Genomic DNA, 18,651 nt, shown 5'->3' with positions numbered 1-18,651 from the left:
AATGGATATTATTTATAGAAATAATAATTCATATAATTCATATGACGAATTATTATAGACATTTTTGATTATAGTGTGATTGCTTTAATTACATATTTTTTAAATCACGTATTTCTAATTACTTTATAATTAACTTAATAACAAGATTTGTGTTTTCAAATTCCACTAATCTTTATTTTCTCTCTTTTCATCGAATTTTTCATTTTTATAAGCACTTTTATATTATTAATATAATTAAAAATTACATTGCTCTAGAAGGTTTTGTGTAAGGCTAATTTTAATAATATCTTCTTTAATGAGATATTACAAATTACTGGGATTTAATTCTTTTTCTCATTTAAAAAAATTTTACAAATCTTAAATTAAAAAAAAAAAATATTTATTCGTCACATATATTTAAAAAAATAAGATTTGTAAATTTGATAATGATTAAATATTCAATGAAAAGATTTCCAAAAGCTAAAGTCCACTACTAAAGACCTTTCTTCAAGAAAGAAAAAAAAATATTAGAAAACTTATGATTTTTTTTAGGTGTTTACTAGAATAAAAATGCAGTCATTGAACTTGCTTTGATCATCATCTCGTTACCACGGAACAATTTCAAGTCTCCATCACCGAAGTCGCGATCGTTTCCGCGAATGTAAGCACCATCCTCTTCCTTCTTTTCAGAAATATTGTGCAATCAGACGATCCTGAATTCTAAGAGGACAATCAACGTGAGTTCCTTCTTTTTTCTTCGCGAAGGAACAAGCGTGGAATTTCATCAGGATAGCGAACAAAGAGATCGCGATGGGAGTCGGAGGACTTCGAACGTGTATGAGTGCAATTCTGGAGTCGCGCGCGTAATTCCGGAGGAAATTATTTCGCTCGTAAAACGGTAACAGCGAACATGGGACGCGTAATTCGCCACCGCGAGAGAGTGTCTCGAGGGGCTCATTGTCCCACCTTATTACTTTAACGCGCGACGTGAAATGACTCCTGACATCATCTCGTAGCTAGGATGCAAGGTCCTTTGGCTGGACGCCGACCTCAGTTTTTTTCTTTCGAGATAGAAAGATATTTATATTCGAATAAAATTTTTAAACTAAGATATGCTACATCGAATAATTATATCGATAATTACATCCTCTATCGTAACGAAATTGCATTCTCCCTCCAAAAAATCTTTTTTTTCCTTTTTAATCAAAAATCCAAGATGTATATTCATTTCTTTTTAAATTTAATACATGAAAAACAACAAAAATTAAGATCGGATTTAATCATATAAATTGAAATCGAGTCTATATAATGGAGTCCATCTCATTTTACAGCTGGAAAATAAGTATTCCTTAGAGTACAAACAATTCTGAATTTGTTAAACAACTCAGTTGAAAGAAAATGATATTTGCATACCCTGTAGATTTGTTCCAAGAGGATAAAAGTACTTGAGACCGAAGGGAGTCGGTGGTCCATTCGATATGGATCGTAAATATTGGCTCCCACGCTTGCCGCTAATATGCTCGGGTTCACCTACCGCTGAGATGCACCCGAGAAGTGCGTATACACACGATATATATTCTCGTAAAAGAGCCACCTACTCGCCTTACTCGGCCTTGCACCTCCCTCGAGTATTTTGTTCCAGGCATTTCTTGCATCAGATTGCACCCGATATATTAAAATTCTGACCCATTTATTATTAATCGTCGCGTTGCAGCGCATTACTACCATAGAGATATTAATTGAGACATCAAACTCGAAATATAAACAATGTTAAAATGTATAAAATAATATTATAATTAATTTTCCTCAAGGAAAAATATATTAGTAACGTAATTATAATATTTCTCTAAAATTAATATATTAAGAGAGAAAATAAAAGTTAAAAATTCATATAAAAAATTAATTACATCCAAATCAAATCAAATTAAGATATATTATTTGCATTTACATATAATAACTAACATATAATTATAACAACTATTTTATAATTACATAAGATATTATTTATTTAAGCTATGTGTTAATAAAAAAATATGTCGATATAGGACTCGAATTTTTGTCGAGATTTGCAAGATAGAGAGTATATCATTCAAAATTATTTCTAGTTTTTTACATAATATCGTTATTCTTGGTGTTAACATTTTTTATAATAACACAAAAGTTTTCCTTAGAAAAAAACCTCGCGGTTTCGTCTCATTGTGTATCCAGTTTAACGAAGGGTCCGCTGACAGTCGAGGACGAACGAAGCTAAAAACTGGACCGGAAGCCTGCGGCAAAAACGCACGTGCCGTGGAGCAGAATGCATCGCGCGCGGTGCACAGTGATGCGCCTTGTTCTCTAGAGAAAACGAAAGCCGGTGCATCTTGACGAGAGCAAACAGCTCGGTCGATATTTTAATCCTCAACGAACATGTCTCTTGAGCTTTCTAATTATATTTAAAATCTTGTGTCTATTGATCGAATAAATAAAAAAAAATAATAGTGATAATAGTGATACACTAATTAAAAACAATTTTATTAAAATATTGTGATAATGATTTAAAAAAAGATTTGAAACATAGCAGTAACATAATTAAAAAGCATCGTGATGTAATACAATAGCAATCAGTCGCATCTTATGATAATAATAGTTAAATCAAATTACATTGAAAAAATAATATATAATTAAATCAAATTTGATAATTCTAAAATTCTAAAATTTCTATTTTCCTTTTTTTTAGAATTATGTTACAAATTGAATCTTTTTTTGTATAATACATATTTTAATTTTGCATAAAATCTAGTATGCAATTTGAAACAAGAGTTGAAACATGAGAGTTAAAGAACAATCTAATATCTCTATTTCGCGCAAATTCCTCACAAATTATCCTGTGAAAAAAGGGTTAAAGTTGCTGCTTTCGAAATATCTCGCGTGTCTACGTGTATGAAATACAGAATATGTTTCAAACTTAACAATTTTTTTCTCTCGGAAACGATATATTCCACAAAGTGTGCACTTGTGCGAGACATTTGTGATCTTTAAGACGCAGTTAGAAGACCTATAAGATGACTGATAGATACGATAAGTCAAGGTCTACCAGGCTCAGCTACTTCTTACAGTTACATACTGTATTCGTATGTATGTAGTTAAGTACGATAAATCAATTTTACGCGCCTATTATGTTTTATTATATGTCGGATAAAGATTTACATTCATTTGAAATACGTCGCTAAAATGATCACTAATTAGAAATATACGAAGAAATACAGCGAATAAATTACACAGTAAAAAAACTAATAATTTACGCGAATTTTCTCTCAAAGATGCAATATACATTTTTTTTGTCAATTTGTTTATTAATCTTGTACGTATGGAAAGATTATTTATATATAGATTCTAATTTAATTTTCCGATGACATCTAATTAATTGAATTATTTGTAAAAATAAATTCACTGAGAGAATCGTTAAAAAAAAATTTCAGAATGTAGTGAGTACATAAAGTTCGCTTTTACGTAGTTTGTAGTACCCTATATATCGCATTGAAGCATCGCATTTTTTACAGTCTGAGAACTGTTAGCCCAGTTAGCTCGGATCGTAACGCTTCGAGGATTTTGTCGTGTTTACAACGTACATTATCCCAGTTGTTCCCACTACCATGTGCCCTCTTGTGTAATTGTTCGTGCAAAAAGAAGGGCGAGGATCAGCTTCATACCTAATAATTAACATCATGAAAACATTTTCAGGGTCGAGGTCTCTATAAATTGTATACATTCTTTCTTTCTCTTTCTCATTCTCTTTCAGATTTCTCTAAATATTCTCTTTTTAGATATATTTAGATATATTGTTATCTCTCAAAAATACATGTCACATACATGTGTCATATATTTAATAGTTAATCAATATAATAATTAATTAATTCGTTCTTTGGCTAATTCCTTTCAAAATTCTTTAACAGTGATTTTTTTTTAATTAGTTTATATTTTCCAGTATTTTAAAAAAATACTCTATTAATTATTTTTTTATATTTACTATATTTCACAAAATTATAACTAATTTGTCATGTTTCTTGCAAATAATATTTTTTTAGTTTGAAACAATGATAATAACAATATTTTGTGTTATCATCTTCTCTTTTATTACAAATATTTTCGTTTGCATGAGATGTTGCATGACTTCTTAAAATAATGTTTGATATATGTGAATATCTAAATAATATTGTCCATATTTTATTTATCAATCAATGTAATTCAATTTGGAAATAAGGATTGAAAATGTGGAATCTGAGCTATGTTAATATGAAATAATATCATGACTTCATAAATTATACAACGAGAAAAAAAGGGATAAGAAGAAACACATGATTTCTTTTAAAAATTAGAAAAATGAGAATATCTACGAAAGAGACATGTTTACATACGAGGTCTGGTCGAAAGTACACCCTTGAAACACATAAATCTTTTTTCTGTGAGAGAAAGAGAGGCGAAAGGGAGTTTCCCGCAGGGGCATTTATACGATGACCTGTCACAAATCCCGGTGACAGTTTTACATCCTCCAGCCACATAGAATTTAAACCTCGGAAAGTTTCAACCCAGCAAGGAGAAAGAAAGAAAAAAAGAATAAGATTATCCCAGAAAAATTCATCAGGACTACCTGCTTTCAGATTTGGATTTGTCGAAAAAGAAAAATGAAAAAAAGAAAAAAAATTCTAAAAAATTATGTATATTTTAAGCCTGATATTCTGAAATATATATTTTAAATTAAATCAAATACTAGATTTAAAAATATAATATATTCTAATATTTCGTATAAAATATAAAAAGAATAAAATAAAAGATAATAAAATAAATTAACTATAACAATTATTGCAATTTAAGAAGTACAATTATATAAAAGTCCATATATGAAAGACAATTATGTGAAATTTGAAATGTTGAATTAACTGCATAGTCTATGCAACAGTCTCGGTTCGCGATACGCGGCTGGAGAAAGTAAGCAGGGGCGTGTTATACCGAGCAACTAAAAGTGATGTTTTAATCAACTGCGACTACAGACTTTCGAGACTGCAAAGGAGGAATTGCACAAGAAGACGAAATACGGAGTAGAGAATAAAATTCCCGATTGAACAATCATCTCTGATGCCACTTTATTATGTAACTGCTCCCGCGGGATCTCTTCGCGAAGGACAACTCTGAGCAAATCTTTTTTCTCATCTATCTTTTTTTTCGATAGACGAAATATTGAAAGAAATATATGGAAAAATTTAGAAGAGCTTACAGATACTTTTAATTTTTCTCCAATAATAAAAAAAAAAAATTATATGGAAGAAAAAAATTTGTTCTGAAAAATAAATTGCGAGAATAAATTGCACGACACATATTTTATATAAAATACGCAAGTTGTAATCGTGATCACAATTGATGAGAGCCACGTTGTCATCGGATAAAGCACAAAGGGCGCCGAAGTATGCATAATTATTCAATCGGGACTACGAATAGTATTGTCGACCTACACTTTATTAAGTATGGCTGTCATCTTTCTAAATGCATTGATAGAGTATGCCGGGTTTGGATAGCGCAAGGCCTCATTATCAAATTTATTATTTCATTGCTTTAACTACTCGAAATGGTCTGCCGAAAAGAAGGCGCAATAAATCACATCTGCATATATTGTTTTAATCTTTAAGAGTCGCTGGTATCTAAATCGACATATTTGTCGCCGATATCTAAATTGACATATTTGAGGGCATTAAATTATCTCACAAGTTTACACTATGTGTCATCTGATCTATTTTATTATAAATTTATATCAAATGCACATGCTCTTTTTTCTTATTTTATAACATCCTTTTTCTATATTTTCTATATTTATATAATTAAATATAAAAAGTTTCTAATGTAGAATATATTTTCTTTATTTTTAATTAGAATTATAATAACATTATAGTAATATAAGAATCTAATAAATATATAATTTTTTCTTGATATCCTTTTAATATAATATCATCGTTATAATTCTTTAAAATTAAGATTCGCTGATTCGAAATCTTGAAATTCTTGAGATTGCAATCTCAATGTGCTTATTACTAATTAAAGCAATTATAACTGATTATCTAATATAATTTACCTGTAAGGATGGGCAACTGCGATGTCTATACTTTCTGGTGGCTAGTTCCCACCATGGTATCACACTTTGAGTTTCTCGTGGTTTTACAGGATTGCTAACTGCATGCTCATATAATGGTTCCAGAATCGGCCCATTCCCGGAGAATCTCCTAAGAGGATCAGAGTGATCCTTGACGAGATTACCTCTCCTCGGCAAAGTAGCAAAACCACCAGTAGATTGGATCTTGCCGTCTGTCTCCTTCGATTCCAAAGAATTGTGTCTAGTCTTGAGAAAGCAATCCTGTTGCTGTAAGTAATTGGAACGTTCCAATTGTCCTTTAAGGATCACCTCAGTAGCATCCATCATATAGAAAGGATTTTGCTGAATTCCCGCAAGATTTTCATCGGTACTTTCTTTTCGCCTGATATCATTATTACTTGAGTAAGATCTTTGTAAGCTGGTATCCTTACGAGAAATTCTTTCACCATCAAGCATGTCCTCGCTGGATTTGTGAAGCGGTTTCGAAGAGATTTTAGATTTTCGTGAAGGTAGCGTATCGTATTGACGGTTCTTCAAATGATTCTCCGAAGATCGCACTTGCTCCAATTTGCCTGAGATCCTTCCCAAGATCTCATTAGAAGCTCGTTCTTTTTTCAACAATAATTTTTCCGCCTGGTCGACTCGAAAGCGATTCCTGCGAATCGCGTTGGTGACCGGCAATCGATTTTTAGAAATCGAAACTTCGTCATCCGTCGAAGACGACGAGTCCTTGGATTTGGAATCTTCAGGCTTAATCCTTTTGGAAACATCTCTATCAATATCAGATTTTGATTGATTCTGCAAATCACATTTTTCTGATTCTTGGCAAGTTCTATTCCAGATTGAATCTTGTTTCTGAAAATCATTAATCTTTGGCAGTTCCGTCAAAGACTCGCTGATCGCATATAAAGATTCAGTGGATTTGCTTGAGGAAGCAGTGGTGGAGCCTGTCGAGTGCCTGGACGTGTTCTCGATGGACGAAGATCTCGGCAGAATTTTTGGCGGAAGTCTGCCCTTGGAATTAGGTCTGCGAAGATACTTATTATCTTTTCTAGAATCCTTTTCGTTTCTTTCTTCAATAACCTCATCTATATCGGTGTTGATAGGTAGCATAGGTACCATGTCTCTTTTCCTGACGTAACCAAAGAGGTTGCCGGACATATTCTCTGATACCAACTCACCTTTGGCGATTCTATTAATTACTCCGTAGGTTCTAGGACTCGCCTTCATCTTCTCATAACTTTTGTCGATCTCCGCGAGATTCCGATTGATGTCCTCAATGTATTTAACCGTGGTGCGATAGAGATCGCCGCTAGGAACATAGTTTCCATCAACTATAACCAATCGACGTTCTCGTCTAGGCTTGGAAAATACTTGAGGAACTGCGTAAATAGGTTGTCGGTCCTTGGAAAATCGTTTTGCATTTTCCAAGTCGTTCTTGAAAGAAGTTTTTGAACTTTTAATAATATCATCTTTCATATCTTCCTCGTCTTTAACGCTCGTTAGCTTATCATTCTTCACTTGGACATGAAAATCCTCGTGATTTTGGAAAATATAATTGGTTTTTAAATCTTTCGTAGAATAATTATTGAGATTCTCGACATTTTCTCTCGATTTCTCGAACACATCACGTTGACTGTTGTCAATATTAGCGAAATCATTTTCCAGAGAGGCCTTGCCAACGTAAAAGATTTTTGGAATTTTCGAATCATCCTCCACTGGTACTGCATCATAAAGTCGTTGATCGCAATCATAACGAGCGCAGCCTTCACGCTTCCATTCGCAATGATTGCAAAGATCAGTTTGATGATCATCCCTCTTGTACAGTTCGTAATTCTTATCGTTGTTCTCCTTCAAATGTTTAACATCGTTTCGCGAAGTGATACCAAGTTTATCCCTTTTGGAGAACGTTTTCAGCGTCACCTTCCGTGGCTCCTCGAGATCATGCGATCTGGCGACACGCAAAGTGCCATAATTCTCGATCAGTGGCTGATCCCGACCAAGATCGGCCCATCTAGGCACCTGTCGCGCGTCTTCTGAAACCATCCGGAAGTTGGACAAGCGTGGCAAGGCGTATGGGCCATCTGTCTCCTTGAGCAACTCTTCGGAATCGGAACGATAGACGGCACGTGGCCGGCCGCGCGATCTTATGGTCGCGTAGCCGTCGTGAACGCGGCGTGAACACACATTCACGTCCATCTTTAACGAATCGTTTCGTCTTTTTAGGGTAGAATGATGTGTAAAGATTCACATGGTGAATATTTTCAAAGACACCTTGAAGAAAATGAAAAAGATAACAGCCAGAGGTTTTGTAGATGCTCTTCCCTAATATCAAAGATTTTCCATGTTTTTTTCCATATTTATTTAGAAAAAAATATATTTTTCGATTATAATTTTGATAAAGAGAATATATAACGTCTCACATTCTTTAATTTTTAAAGAAATTTTGCATCATTCTCGTTTAGTATTTCTTATTCAAGAAAAAAAAACGGTATCTCTCTTCATGACTTTTAACTCATGCTTGATAACATTAATCTTAAATTTAATCGAATTCATGTTTCTTGTTAATTCTCGGGAAAAATGTTTGAATTTTTCATGTGGAAATATTCCTTTTTTGAAATGTAAAACTTGTCGACCAAGTTTTCAAAGTCTTGCAATATCTCGAAGCACATACTTTGATAAAGTTTGTTCGATCATAACACTGTTAAGAGCAAACAGAGTCTTCTATCGTGGATCGGCGACCTTTATTCATGATTTCAGCCAACGGATCTCTGTATGAATAATTCATTATTTGCTTCGAAATCGTCTACCTGGGTATTGATATAGAAATCGATGCAAGCTCGTTCTTCTGATACGTTCGTGTTTACAATTCTTTTCACAAAGCGGATAGTTATAATAGAAAAAAATATTTATCTATTTTATCGTAATTTTTCGTCGTTATATTTAATCATTTTAATGTTATATTTTTCGTTTTTTTAATCATATTATAATGTAGAATAAAATTATTATATATTTTGTGCACCTCTAATTTTTAGTTAGATTATATTCCTTGTGACATAATATTATATTTTAATTTCATTTCTCATTTTAAAATGTTCGTCAATTTAAAATAAAACGAGACTCGATGATCAATACACCAACTCAATGCGATATCGACTAACAACACTAGCATACGCTGTTTATTTCTTAGCAGTTTAAAAAGAAGATTACATATGCGAGGTCGCGCCTAGCAGAGCAACTGCTGTCGTAATAGTAGAATTGATAACGTATTTGGGTCTCAAGAACTGGGGTGACGTAACGCTCTCTCTAGTTACAACAATCTCAAGATTCTAATTATTCAGATCAAGTACAAGAAAAATTTGGATAAAATTTAAAATTATATATTCGTCCTAAATACGTCATTATTTATTTACTTAAACATGAATACGGAAAATAGCAAAGATAAATACTTAAAACAAATGATGTATTAAAGGGTTAATTCGGTACCAGAAGGGTTAATACGCTTATGCCTAAGTCAGATGCTATAATAAGAACCGATGACCCAGATCGACCCGGAATCATCCGGAACGTATTGACTTATCACGAGTGATGAACGTGGTGCGATAAGGAATCCTCTAACAGCATCCCAGGTCTGCGCATCTCATGATAATAATTAAGACCATCTGGCAAAGAAAAGGATGCGCGAGCGATACATCAAATCGATCTAAGCGATCAGTTTTGAAATTTATCGACTGGCTTGTTGAACGCTAATTGAATCGTTTAATAGCGTGGAAATGTAAAAATAATTATTAGAGAGTTATGTAGTGAAACATTAATTGACTAATTAATTAACGTGTTCATATTGCTCATGAATTTGGAATTTAAGTTTCGATAATATCCACGTAGGTAATTAACTGTTTGTTAATTATACATGTGCGCATTAAAACTCTCTCTCTCTCTCTCTGTATATTCATGTAATTCAAATTTAATAGTTTCAGTAATATACATTATAAAAAAATAATAAATTATTATAAAAAATCAATATTATATTTGTATTAAAAATATCTAAATAGCAAATTTCATACTTTATTTTTATGCGTAAATGCAATATATATATATATATATATATATATATATATATATATATTAAAATTAAAAATAGGGAAAAGAATTTTCCATACACACATTAATGAATTTATATATATATATATATATATATATATATATATATATATATATAATATATATATATATATATATATATAATTTATATATATATATATATATAAATTCATTAATGTGTGTATGGAAAATTCTTTTTCCTATTTTTAATTTTTATACAAATAAGAGAATAAAATACGAAATTCAATTAGATAAATGTGTTTTTTATTGTCACTTCGCGGCTGTAGCGATTAGCATAAAGGCAACATTAATATTCGTTTAAATTTACTTATTAACATATGCCACGTGCAGTTTGAGGAGCACCGCTTCGCTCGTCACCATAATCAAAGTTCATCTTGTCGTTGATTAGCATGAGGCCGTCACTCGCTTTTTCGGTCGTTAACGCGCCTCGTAGGCGCATAGCGTAATGTGTAACGATGGGCATTACAGGCGATTTACAGACGGTCGGACGAGGAGCAGCAACAGGATGATGAATGTGGCAACGCGCGAAATTGCTAATAAATATTTTTATGATACGATGCGACAAAAAGCCGATTTGCTAAATTGAAATCGCTCGTTTTGCGTAATCATTTTCTTCTTAAGATTATAGCTCATCGATCATAACGATTAAAATCAACGCATTTTAATTTACGCATTTTAAAAATAATTGATATTTCTACCATCTTGGAATTGTTTTGAGAGAGAGAGAGAGAGAAACCTGAACATATATTTACACGAATTTATTTCAATAAATTATCTATGTAATTTTCCTAATCAAATCGCGATGTCTAATTTATATCTCTGAAATAAAATTCTTTGTTTCATTCCGTAAGCTTTATTTTATCTCTATAGTATTTATAATGATTTATATCAATCCAATATTTTTCGTATAAAAGTAAAATTTTACGCATATATACGAAACTAATAATGCTTTACGAGGAGAAATTCTAAGTTAGCGGTTCTATCGTCGAATTCCCAGCATGTTTCTCTCTTTTCCTTCCTTCTCATTCTTTCTCTTCGGATATAAAAATATGATGGAAAAATAGTCGATTATGTTATTTACTTTCGTTTTTGAAGCACGCGACTCAATTGTGGCGGAAAGGTATTCCCAGGCGGATGTGAAACATCTTGCAAATGATATATAGCTTTTCTCCATCGAAAAACGGTTGTCGAGGTCGATACAGCTCGAAAGCCAGCGGCAAAAGAGAGCTCTTCGTGATAGTTATTACTAGGCCGAGCGTGCCATGCGAAATCAGAACGCAGAAAAAGAGCGAAACAGAAATATCATCTGGGAAATGATATATATTTTTTATGATACGCCACTGTAATTATTATTATGATTTTTAAATTAAATAACAGATCGTTTATCGAGAGATCTTATATCAGAAGTTCTACAGATATAAGCGTATCTACGCGAGCCGAATTAAAAGATCGCATTGATGTATTCATGATGCGAGAAATCTTGTGCGACTCGCGTAAAGAATCGCAGATAAAATAGTCCAGTTATTGCTGGATCTTTCGTCATCCGATAATTAGCGATTATTAAATCTCCCCTTTTTTTCTCTTCTTGTTTTGCACTCTCCATCTCGCTTCGCCTTTACGGTTTTACGCTCGATTTTATTGCGAGTCTGCAGTAACCTCTCGAGAACACAGCTTCCGGGATGTAGATTGGAGCTGGATGATCTCAGACTAGGAGAGCTCATTGGATGAGCGAGAATGCTATTTCCAGGAATATCGTAACTTTGATTCCGGAAAAGAGATTTGATGGAAATTTTCTGTATACTTTACAAACAGATTCGTAATAACGGATTTATAATTTTGAGTTTGAAGGAATATGATAAAAAAAAAGGGGATGGAGAAAAGGGCACGCGGACGAATCCAAGATGGCGATCGTTAAAGGCAAATAAAAGTCGGACACGCACGTCGCGCATACAATGTTCGAAGGAAGTTTCCTCCCCTTCGCTTTGTCCCTCTCTCCTCGGTGAACCCACTCGTAAAATGACGTCCGCGGCTTTGTCTCCGTGTGCACACGCGCGTACAAATGCATACGCATACCGCACGCACACGCGTGACGCAGGTGCACTTGCTCCTCGCGAGTAACATCACGTATCTCTCGTCTTAGTGCCTGCAAAGTGGAAGAGGGAGAGCGGAGCCTCATAAATATTAATATCCTTTGAGATCGCGACACCTTCCTCGTCTGCTTGTCTCGGTTAATTCCGTCTTTCGTTAAAATGTTTATTAATAAACATTTAAAAGTCTTTCTCGCATTACACGCGTGTAAGAAAGCACGGCGACGCAGCCTGTGTACAATAATTACAAACTCGCGAAAAGGACGTCGACCCATCTGACGCGCAGGAGTTTCAACGAAATGATTACAGACTCCTGCGTTGAAACGTAATCATCTCTCGCTCTCGACACGCGCGCACCGAAAAAGTCTGCAATTTACTTTCGGAGCACATGACAAGGAGAGCGTACACACGCATTAATTGCCCAAGTGCGCCAGGACATCTGCATCAGATAAGTCCACCCGTACAGGGTCGCTGCACTTCTCAGACTCGAGAGAGAGGCAAAGAGTTCTTTACTTTGATTAATCCCGTGTAATTGCATAAATCATTAAGTAACTAGAAAACAAATATATTTGTTTCTCGTTACAAGTTAAAAACGTTTAAAATAGTAGTTTTTAAAATTATAATGTTGTTTACTATTATATATGTGTTTATTTAAATATATAATAAATTTCGATTAGTTACATATAAAGAATATTTAAAATGAATATTTAATCCAATAAAACTTTACTACCAGTAGAATATTAATAATGATTTTATTTATAATTTGTAACTACTATACATTGTGTGTTGCATGTGTGTGTTGCAACCACGTTGTGGCTTTCATGTTATTACAGAACAGTTATTTCCTTTGTGTTAGTCATCTCGAGTATCGCGTATATATTTTATCATAGCTTTATTATCAGTGGCAAATAGAGCGGAGTAGACGTGCGGAGTATATCATTAACGCGCGATTTCGCATCGTTTGAGCAAGATAATTGCGACGTATCTCGCGAGAAATGCGACTCAACCTTACATAACGTGGCAAAGAGACAACATCGTTCTACAGCAGTCCGTGAAATAAAACAACCTTCATAAATCACGGGGTGTGTCACTGAACGCAAAATATACGAGCAATATTACTGCTTAAAGCAGCAAGAAATTGCAAATAGATGAGAGATTACGATATCTCGATGCGCCGAGCAGATTGGAATATCGAATCGAAATTCGCGCAAAAAAACTTGCTATCCTGTCTGTCGTCTTCCGCTTTTTCAACTGATGATCGATATAACGCGTGATCGAAAAGTTACGCCTTTTAGCCGTATCGAAGTGATTACAATGGTGCGAGAATACGCTCTGAAAATGAGTTGAGTCTAAAATAAACTAAATTAAACTACTAATAAACTATTAATGAATTATGTAATCTTTCATTTATAATTTACTGAAAAATTAAAATATATTATACAAGAAAAGTATGACAGAGTTCTTTGATATAAAGACAAGGTGGAACAAATAAAAAAAGGAATAAAGAAAGTTAAAGTGAGGTAGAAACCAAACTAAAATAAAGTAGAATAAAATAACAAAAGTAAAAAAATAAGTTTGTGAAGAGACGAAAAGATTAAGGCACTTAAAGAATATATAATTCAGATCTTCAAGTCTATAAATTGATCATAATTCACTATCAACGAGACAATCTTGAGATAATACACTGCGCCCATTAAATTTCAATGTAAAATTTGCATGACAAATTACTTGTGGGTGACGCAATCGTGTCGTAGCGACGATTAATACTACTTATTTTTCAAGGAAGTCTCTACCAATCGATCGATGATTTAACTTGACAAGATTGCGATGCTCCTATGTTTTTTTCTTTCTTTTAGAAATCGAATTTTCTAGTCAAGGTTGCTTGCGATTGAAAGAATCAGATTCAACAGAATGGAATGCAAAATCAGTGCACGTCATCAACGAAACGATCAGTCTGCACTATGATGATATTTATTCTGCTATGCATACAGATGTAGGCTCAAAGCATGTTTTTATCATGTAAACTTTATATTATTTAGTATAATCTCGCTTCTTTAAGCGTTTCACGTCTTTTCGAGGAAAATCTTGATGCATTGTTATTGCACGATTAGAAAAAGAGACGCGTAAAAGATTCTGACATTTACTAATCTTTTTGTAATTTTCAAATTTGATATTATACACAAAAATATATAGAAATATGTATCTATAAAATATTATTTACTATAAAACATATTTTTAATAATAAAAGAAAAATTGATTTAAAATTTTAAATTTAATATTGACTATTACATATATTTTCGCATTTAATATATTCCTTCTATGTCTACTATCTATTATTTATTGTACTGTTATCTAGAATATAAAATTCGTAAACATTTTTAATAATAAAATTTTTTCCTTATCAATAAAAAACAACTAAAGATTTGTATATCCATAAAATGTTACATAAGAATGTTTCTATTTTTAGACTTGACTTTTAGAATTAATTTTTAGATGTTTTAGTATGATTGATATTTTTATATTAGATTATATAAAAAAACATATCCTTATTAGATTAAATTAAATTTACTTTCATTAAATTGAATCTCATATTACAGATTAAATAGAATGTAATATTTTCAATAGGTTTAATTAAAGAAATTTAATCTATTATATGTGAAACGAAATGATGAAACATAAAAGCATGAAACATGAAAACTAGAAATGATAACAATAAGTACGATGATATATAATAATGATTCATTGTGATGCTCGTGGATTTAATTCATAGGCTAGTATACATGCACACATACACATGCATAGGAACGGCCAAAGGCCCTAAAGGTATAGATGCGGAGACGAAGAGACCCCGAAGCTTGATTGGAGCCAACTGCCCAGCCAATCCCGCAGTCCCTCTTATTAAAAGTCGCGCTGTTGTTTCGCCTTTTGTCTCTCCTTTTAATGTTAACTTTAACTGACCGCCTTGAATGCATGTTCATCTTTGTAAGCATCTTCGCCTTTCGTCTTCCCTTCGAGAGCCAGCAACTCTGTCAGCTTTTATAGATTCTTCCATAAAATCAGTGATATAAAATAATATTGAAAATAAGAAAATCATATTAAAACTACATTGTTTAAGTAATTAATAATGGCGATAATAATAGATTATTGTTATATATAAAAAGAGATACAATATAATATTAAAATATTATCTCTCAAATATTTTTGTTGTTTGAAAAAGAATAATTATGTCAATTGATATAAAAAGTTTTTCATTTTTAATAATATTTTTGATAATCTTTCTGAATAAAATAATTTTTAAGTTTGCCATATACATTTCTTTGTCATTTAATCATTGAACTTAATAATTTGATATAATTCTGTGTTTTATTAATAAAATTTCGATATAATAATACAAATTTAAAAATTTCAAGTGCTAAAAATCCTAAGATTTTATCAAAGTTAAAAATTTTATCATAAATACGTAAATATATATCAGAGTTTACAAATTCCAGAAGAAAAAAAGAAATTCAAAGATCTCGAATCGTTTACGGAGATATTTTCAGCGGTGACTTTGATTACTCAGACAAAAATGTCCTGAAAACTTTTTCTATCCTTATAGAGTCCACTTCCGCTAACGAAGCAACTGAAAAATGCTGAGAATTCTCCATCTGAGTTTCGCGTAATTGATCGGCTGATTGGCCATCGTGGATGTAAAAGCAAGATCAAGGGGAAAGTCTCGAGACTAATTCAATACCGATTCCGAGTTGAACGCGAAGAAAAGAGCATGATTGGAAGATGTTGAAGAAATTCAACGTTGCCGCACGAGAAAAAAAGACGCCGATAAAAGACGAGCTCGTGTATATACTCATCGAGAGGCTACAGGATCCGGGCCAAATCATTGAGTAATTCAATGAGACCCTGATGACGTCTTTGAAAGATTAGTAGTTGCTTCTTAAAAATTAGTCCTACAATTCTGATAAGAAACATTGAAATATTAGAATTTTAGAATATTTATTCAATTAAATGCAAAAACAAGTATCCGAATTAAATCATACAAGCCAGTCGTGAGAGCGAAACTTACGCAATCTTTTCTTTAAAACTAAAAAATCGCAGGGATTGGTAAAAGTTTTGTACAAACACGAAGGAAATGCTGCTGCTGGATATCGCTTCGCAAGAGGATCGCGAGGATAATAATAATTGCAATTTATGAGTGGCTACGTCAATAAACTCACTGCTCGGCGGATTAACGGAACTCCCACGCGTGTTCTCGATATACTGTTTTTTGTTCCAAGTTCACGAATCACGCAAGTTAGATGAATCCTTTTCCCCCCGTGGCCCTCGATTATCATAATACATTGATAGGGAAATTCATTTATGCAACTGCTCGATATCTAAATTCCTGCAGTGACATGAAAAGTTTGACACGTTTGAAATATATATGTATGTAATTCACTGAAAGTTCTAAATATCGTCGATATAGAAACTTATTGTCAATCATTATTAATATTTAACATTATATTATTTATATTTGTCATAATAATTTATTGATTATTAATTATACTGAACAATTAACGTTTTAATTATTATTTAAATCTCTTAATATCTTTATTAATATTTAAACAATGTATTTTTTTATTATAATATATATCATTTGTATACTTATTCAAATTCACATAATTTAATATTTTTAATCCAATTTAATTATTTGAGTATCGATAACAGAAATAGAAACTGATTTACTATTTCTGATTAGTATGCTGCTTTACAGCATAGGCGCGGTTAGAGATTACAAATTAATTAATGATAATGTATGCATCGTGTGCATCGGTCACGCAAAATGTGAAAAAAAAAAGGCATTTGATGCGCGCCAGAACTACTAATTAGATGACAAATCTGTAAATAGCGTACACTGAATTTAAAGACGGAAAAAAATTATTGTCTCTAGATGCGTATACAAAAATACAACTTTAATAGAATATCGCATTCAAAATATATCGAAATTTTTTTAAAATTTTTGTCGAGAAAAATTTATCTTTTTAATACTTCTACGGTTAAATTTCCAATTAAAATTTTGAAAATTTAAAAAATAAGCTTTTATTACTCAATTCTCAAAACATCGAAACGTTTCTTTTTGTATTATTTATAATTAATCTGTTCTATCAATGTTTTAATGTTTTATTTAGGAATTAACTCGAACAAGTGATCGAAATTAATTTAAATTTATGAAATTTATTATGAAATTGATATTTATTTATTATATAATTACATTTTTGCTTATAGAATCAATACTGAATTTTATTGAATGAAAACTCGTTCGAATAAAACCTAGTTCACCTACTTTCGCGTTACTATAATTTTCGATGTCATTGGTGACAATGTAAGTATCAATGTCTGTCTCGAGTGATGAATGAGGCGTTGTAATGAAGCGAACAAGCGGAGAGACTCGCATTACGTGGTTTAATTGCAAGCATGCGCTGGTTACTGAAATATTGCAAAAAAAATATCGTCATATGTATAAGCTGGAGTCTAATGGGATCTACATATGTACAATATGTACATATACGTAGGAGTAGCATTATCTGAACCATCGATACATTCGTTGGCTGGGCAGCAACGATCTCTGTTTTTAATTATGCGGTTCTAAGATTCGATTATTCTATTTGAATGAAAGATGTTTCTGCGCCACATGGTCAAGGTGTTGTAATGCTAAACATATCGAAGGACGGTCGGAAATGACGTAATCATTTACAATCTAGTCACTCGTAAAAGCTCAACTCGTGAATCTTCCTTATAAATCACGATCAGCGAATCATTGTTCGGAATTTATACGACAAGTTCTGTTTCTTTTTGTCAATTGTTCTTTTTAGAAGTGCACATTACATGGGTAATATTTATTATCTTTTAAGATAACTTTTTTTTAAAGATTAAATACAGGGGATTATAAAATCCATAATATATGATAGCAGATAGTTTTATATGAAGAGATACGAGATGAAACTGACAAGTAATAATAATGTAAATAATGTGTACATTGTAAAATTTATACGTGCATAAAATAAGATTTCTTGACTTTTAATGTTAAATTCGAATATCTTTCTTTTCGGGCATCATGTATGTTATTGCGAAAAATTTATCGATGCTCTAAGAAACCATGGCATTGATCGGGAAGGCTAATACTCCCGGAGAATGATTCAAAGGATCCTTTGCTTCAGGATCGATTGTTACGGTCATGAAATCGCGGGGTCAGATGACGGGATCGTAAATCTTGAGCACACACATTTGGACCCTCGCGCGTACAAAAGAACGAAACGTGGCACATGTATTGTCAGTCCTTCTTGCTCTTTGCTTTCGTTACAATATCTC

The 18,651-nt window shown here is 32.4% G+C and overlaps 1 protein-coding gene across 4 annotated transcripts in view; it reads right to left on the bottom strand.

Annotated features, from left to right (window-relative positions):
* LOC105252560 (protein sickie) overlaps positions 1-18,651 on the bottom strand; it is a 161,887-nt gene that overhangs the window by 5,748 nt on the left and 137,488 nt on the right. The window lies entirely within an intron of this gene.

Source organism: Camponotus floridanus, unplaced genomic scaffold, assembly GCF_003227725.1.
Source record: "Camponotus floridanus strain SB8 unplaced genomic scaffold, Cflo_v7.5 scaffold131, whole genome shotgun sequence".
Classification (NCBI taxonomy): Eukaryota; Metazoa; Arthropoda; class Insecta; order Hymenoptera; family Formicidae; genus Camponotus; species Camponotus floridanus.
Note: the sequence above shows the minus strand (reverse complement) of the source record. Positions and strands in the feature narration are given on the sequence as shown.